The following is a 6,946-nucleotide window of genomic DNA, read 5'->3' as shown; positions in this document are numbered from 1 at the left end:
GAGTTGGTGAGAAAACCACATAGTAACCAACTTATGAAATGTAGAGGTAACTTATCACGATGAGATAGTTAGAAATATTTAAATACATGATTATGTATTTGTATCCAAAGTGAGCGTATGTATCATAATCAAACATTCGCAGAACTAAAACAGAGTGCTACAGTGTCCAGCAGGAATCATGATATCAACATGATGCATATAATCTAAATTCTACAGCTAAGCAAGTGAGAAATAACTGAGCAGTACAAACATCTAAGTAGGTAAGATTATGAAGTAAATACACAACTAGAAGTCAACAGTTAGTTAATTTAATTGTTCTGTCTTGATTACTCTTTCGGGTATGCGAAGGAACCTTGCATTCTATGAAAAATACTGTTGGCATTTGTTATTTTATTTTATGTGATAACCGAGGTACCTGCAGACCGAGTCAAAAACCTTGCATAGGTAATGAATTGCAATCCACACTACTACAGTAGCTGAGGTACCTCAATAGGTAACCTCGATCTCCCTAACTCTGAGTAACTGAAGGTCAAAGGATGCCTTTGCTCCTTAAACATGTCGTAAAATTGACCGGTCACTCAGGGTTGTACCATCCACCCTCTTCAAGGTGAATAGTTTTGTGAATGAGCAACCAAGCAATTTATCTTATTCAAGCTTTAGTTAGTAAACATTCCCTCATTTCGAGGTACTTAGGCATATTTGCCTTATGTTCCCCGCAGGGCAACACGAACACCATAGCGAGATCAAGCCCGCCCATTCACATGCTCTAGTACAACAAAGCTAAGAGGAGCACTTCTTCGATTAAGGTGATATCAACATATTATTTTTAGGGGTGTAAGACATTCTTGAACAAGTGATCTCAACTCACAAAGTGGGTCCATCGCCCACACATAACTCACCATGGAGTTTTCAATATACATCAAGCCTTAAAAGACAATTATACCCCTATAATGGTGGCCCAAGTCCCCTTTGCATTTTTAGGATGAATCAAGTGTCGAATGTCTAACATGCATCATGTGTTACACACACAACTCTATTTAAGCATACATTGCATTTTATAGAACAACTATAAATTTACGACACTTGAGAAACAAACATGCTCAATTTAACAAATTTTAGTTCAGTGACATGATGTGCCAAAGTGCATATGAATTCGACAACATCATCAAGCATGCTGCCATATATTTTCATACTTCAAATGCTCGCACTATATCAGTTTTGAGCAAGTCATGACTATTTTACGCATGCCTCTATGGCCAATACACATTCGTGTCAGGCTTGTCCGCCAAACTTTTCTAACTCTTTCAAAACCCAAACTATTTTTGCTGTGCTATTTCAAAAAAAATAATGGGGTTAGAATTCTAAGTTTTTAAGTTGGAAATTTTGGGGAATTACACCAGCACTAACTAACTTTGTAACCTATGCTTTTCCCTCTCTATAAAATGCTACTTGAGCCTACATGATTTTTCATACTCTATAATATACCTCTCTTTATATTACTGTAGCTATATCGTAGTAGTAGTGATGATCATCAATCGGGTTCGTAGCCAATCACTAGTATCCAGTCGACGAAACATCGATTCGATGTAGGTACTTTGACTTAAGTATGTGTGTATGAAAATTTCGCTCCATGAAATATCGATTGTCCATATTGTGAATTTTTGGAAATATTCATTTCAGCCATATTGTGGTTTGACATAAAAAGTTTAGTGTGTTTTGACGATTTTATGTTTTTTGATGAAATTTTCTGATAGTATTGTCATGATCAGCCCTGTTAATGGATATCAAATATTGAACTGTTGTCTACCGATTTTCTTTTCCGTCGAATATGATTTTCATTTTCTTTGACAACACATCATGTTGGGAATCAAAATGATTAGGGAAAATTTCTTTAAAATGATTTGCAACACCATTAATCGGTAAAATAAGCATGCATTTAGATTTATATTATGCATGTAAGCATAGACTGTTTGGTTGAAAGATTTTGATATTTTATGGGCATCTTTGTGAATGCGAATGAAAGAAAGGAGAAAGAAAAAAATATAAGAAACATGATTTTCTTCGTTCGTTTTTTATATTAAGAGTCTAAGATTTTTTTTTTTGTATTTGGATTAGTGATATATTTTGTAAGAATTGCATTTTTTTTTGAAACAGTCCAGCCTGTGTGTTGGTATGGTCATAGAAAATGTGTAACACACGATCATTTTTAACATAATTGGTTTTTGAAACAGGCTTATAAAGAAACAAAAAAAAATGCCATATATGATGCAATTCGTGACTGTCAACTAAAAATCTGAGTTCTTGTAAACTCTGATTTGGACTCTAAGATTTAATTGCAATCAGCGATTTAAGTCAATATATTTTATAATATATATATATATATATATATTTAATGATATATGAGTTTCATGAACTACATAGTGATTGATGATTTAAATTTGGTTTCTTGAGAAATAAAAATGATACCTGCGTCAAGATTTAAAATCTGCGATTTAAAGTATTTATGAAAAATGTTATGATAAAATTCGGTAATTTAGAACCTATGTGACATGTTAATCGAGTAAGACAATTTGGTTTAGAAACTAATCAAGGTTTAATGTATGTTTTGTATATGTTAGAAGTTCTAATGAAAATCAACAACATTAGTCTTGCTTATGTGTTTTAAGTTTGTTGGCTTTGAAAATAGTCCTGGTTTATAAAATGGACTTTTGCTTATGATGTAAGTTTTGATGAAACACGGTCACATTTGTTTGCACAAGTGATTTTTAAACTGCATATTTTCATTAAATAAAAGACTAAGGGTAATGTTAGCTTCGTATAGTGTGACTGACCTGTAACTCGCTTGAGGTTTTTGATTCAATAAGTTTAAAAATGTTTTCACTGATAAAAAAACTTCTAATTTTTTGGGTTAAAAATCTTGGGGTGTTACAGAGGATATCCTGGTAATTTATCTGAAAATACATCTGGGTAGCCCTACACTACCACTAACTCCTCCAAAGATGAGACCTTAGGATTCTCATAAATCAAACTTACCAAAAAGGCAATATCTCCTCTGTTCACATATTTGTGAGCCTTAAGAGATGAAATAACACAATGTCTAAAAGAAGGTCAAAACACACGATTAGCAATATCAAAACAATAAACTTCCTATTCTCACTTTACCTTTTCGATTTATGACTCCATCTTTGGTTATGATCTCTTTTTCTCTAAGTCTAAGATAGGGCTCTACATGCTCAATTATTCCTCCAACCTTTAAGCCTTGAGGGTTATCAAGGTCATACCCCATCTTCTACTTTATCTTTCTAGTATTTTGACTATATTTTTGAGTTGGGATTTTGACTTGACAAGACTCTTTTATCTTTTGGGGACATTGTATAGGGTATTGCAATATTTTTTTTAGGAAGCAAATTGCCTTATCTTTCTTTCTTCTTGAAAGGATCATTATAGCTGAAGACTGAACCATTTCTTGATCCATATCAATCAATGGACAACCTGCACTCCTTGCAATTTTAGATAATAATGTTTCTTTTATCAATGATGAGGGAATTTTATAGAACTTTGCATCAGCAAAGTCTGCTTCAATTCCAAAAAATAGGTTAGGATCAACCTTCTCTATTTTCATGACTCCATTTTTAAGGAATTTGAAGCACTAATGTAGTGAAGATGCCACCACTCCATTATGATGTATCCATGGTCTTCCTAAAAGTGCATTATATGATGTGGTAGCATCAATGACATGAAATTTAACCATTGACGAGAGCTCTCCAATGGTTAATTTAAGTTTAATAGCCCCAAAGGGTTTTTGACCATCATGATTAAACCCTTGTATCATGAGTTTGGACATCATCAGCTGCCCCACAGAAAATTCAAGATCTGATAAGGCCTTTAAAGAGAGGAGGTTTACTCCGGATCTGAAATCAACCATGATTCGGGAAATCCTTTATAATTCAACTATTCCTGTGACAAACAAAGGTCGATTGTAGGGTTTCTTAATATTTTGAAAATCTTTTTCAGAAAATAATAAGCAGGCAAAACAACTTATTATCTCTCTAACAGGTTCGTCACCATTTTCCTTAATTTCAATTATATAGCACTTTGGTTGACTACGTGCTTATATTAATTATTGAAGTATCTCAGGAGATAACATGAGGGTATCATATACACTTAATAATGCTAATATCTTTTTGAGATGAGCGGTTATATTATACTTAACAGATGCATCAACATTTTCATGAACTATAGCCAGACACCCCCTTCAGTTTTGTCTTTCTTCTTGAACTGGTTGATGAGTAGATGTTTCGCTTTTTGGCAATTGCCTGCCTGACCTCAGTTCCATAGCTCCTACTTCAACCACATCGATATGATTGCATAGTGCGAATGATTTTGATCCTTCATCTTTTGCTTGAATTTCTTTAATCTTTACATTGTGAGGTATCATTTTAACTTCAAATTCTTCTCCCCACCCTGTAGGTATGATGGATTCAAAATTTTGTTTTTGACTTTCTTTAATCTAGGCACAGACACATTGCTGATCTTGCAACTTTTGGGCACATGTGATATACCTTGGATTATCACCATACCCATAAGCTAACTCATCCTCTGTATATGAAGAAGTACCAGAACTCTCATAGCATAAGTTCAAATCCCAACAACAATTTCTATTTATTTGAACTTGTTGTGTTACTAAAGAATCCGGTTGTATTATTATTTGAGGTTCAAAGAGGGGAATAGTTTGGGCATCAAGAGACGGAATTGGTTGAGTCAATACAGCTTGTGGCAAGTCTATTGGAGGAAGTGAACCAAATTGTATGGTGGTCATATTTGCCGATACTTTCTCTTTGGATGGTGCCTATCTTTCTAAGCTTAGCTCATTTTTATTGATCTTGTCTTGAATAAAATCCTTTAGAAAAAAGCAATCCTATGTCTTGTAACTAGTAAGACGATGATATTTGCAGTACTTAGGACTGTTTATCTGTTTGCTTTCCTTGGTCTCTTGCACTCTGGAAGCTCAACCATTTCCATTTCTAATATGTACTTCAAAATCTTTTCTATATCATCATCATTAAAAGAGCACTTCTTTAACTTCCCTTCCAAGGTAGCCTTGGTCTTACCCTCTTTACTACCTTTCTTGTTACATCATCTTTTGTGTCTTTACTCTTTTCATTCTTTGGTTCATTAACCTTTGGTTTGAGATTCGATATTGTGTCAGCCACATTGCAATATGCATTACCCTTATTGCGGGTATTTTTTCTCTTTTCACTAGTATTTATCTTAGACCTATGATAAGTCCTTTCGATATTTTGAGCAATGTCTGAGAGATGATTAAACATTTTTTTTCTATTGACATCATGTAACGTGCGATAGATAGTTGCAAGTTTTTCATACACATCTTTACAACTCTTGCTTCCATTAATTGCTCTTCGCATAAAACAACCATACCCCTCCATCTGGATATAAAGTTCATGACTAGTTTATCTGGTCTTTGCTTAGTTTCCACTAAATCAGAGGTAGTGATTCTTTGTTGACTAAAACCTAGCCAAGAATTTATCCTACATTTCTTTCCAACTCATTACCAAGTGTAGACTTAAATGTCTATACCAAGTAAATGCGGGTTCTTCCAAGGACAAGACAAATTGTCTTAAACAATAATCTCCATTATTTGCTATGTCCCTGCATTGGGCTATGAAATGGGCTAAGTGTTCTCTTGGGCACCCTAACACATTAAATCTCTTAAAGACTGAGGGTTGATAATTTGGAGGATAAGGGACCTTATCCACATGTTTTAAATATGGTTTAGAATAACTTTGAGAAGGTTCAGAAGTCATTGTTACCTTAAATTGCTCAATTTTTCTATTTAGCTCTTCTAAGAACCTTTCCTCTGGAAGGAAGGATCCTCCTCTGGATTGTGATACTGATGATGATACATGAAGAGAATTTGATGTTCCTTTTTTTCCATCACTTTACTAAGCAAATCATTTATTTCAAGTTCTTTCTCTTTTTTTTTTTGAGTAATGCCAATTGCTCTTCTAAGGTCAATATTTGTTATGCTCTAGCCATCATAAGAGACACTGCCATTGGACTATTTGGAAGTGATATTGGATCTTCTTCAAATAGTGGGTTTGAATATTCAGATCTAGGAGTATTTTTCCAAAATCCATTTTTACATGGTTGGCTAGGAGTAAAATAAGGCATGGGATGATAACTTTTGCTAGTTAATACAACCTTGCACGGTACCTTCAATTGTGTAGGCATTGAGAGACTTTGGCAAGTAGGTGACATCATCACTTTGTACGTAAGTGTTGTAACACTTTTGCTGGTTGATGATGTCACCATTCTTCAGCCAGGAGTTACTTGACTTTGGCTGGTAGATGACATCATATTTTCAACTGATGATCTCATCTGTGTTGACACAGGTGCTGATAAAGTTTGGCTGGTTGGTGATGTCACCTTTGCTTTCAGTGATATCACTTTTCCTCCTAGAAAACCTTGGTAGGTTGGTGATATCACCTTTGCTTTAGGTGCTGTCATTTTTTCTAGCACAAGTGTTGTAGAGCCTTGGCTGGTTGGTGATGTCACTTTTTCTCCTTGAGAACTTTGGCTGGTTTGTGATGTCACCTTTGCTTTGGGTGATGTCACTTTTTCTCCTCACGAACTTTGGCTAGTTGGTGAAGTCACATTTGCTTTAGGTGATGTCACTTTTCCTTCTGGAGAACCTTGGTTGGTTGGTGATGTCATAGTTGGTTTAGGTGATGTCACTTTTTTAGCCCATGACATTACCATTTTTTGTATGAGTAAGTTATGGCTGGTTGGTGATATCATCTTTTCAACCAATGATGCCTTCTGTGCTGACACATGTGTTGAAGGGGTTTGGCTGGTTGGTGATGTCACCTTTACCAACATGGATGTTAGTTTCCCTTCTTGTATCACCATAAGAGACATAACACCG

The sequence above is a fragment of the Nuphar pumila genome, chromosome 1 (genome assembly GCF_984573655.1).
Source record: "Nuphar pumila chromosome 1, dmNupPumi1.hap1.1, whole genome shotgun sequence".
NCBI classification, from domain to species: Eukaryota; Viridiplantae; Streptophyta; class Magnoliopsida; order Nymphaeales; family Nymphaeaceae; genus Nuphar; species Nuphar pumila.
The sequence above is the reverse complement of the archived record's forward strand: the minus strand, read 5'-3'. Positions refer to the sequence as shown.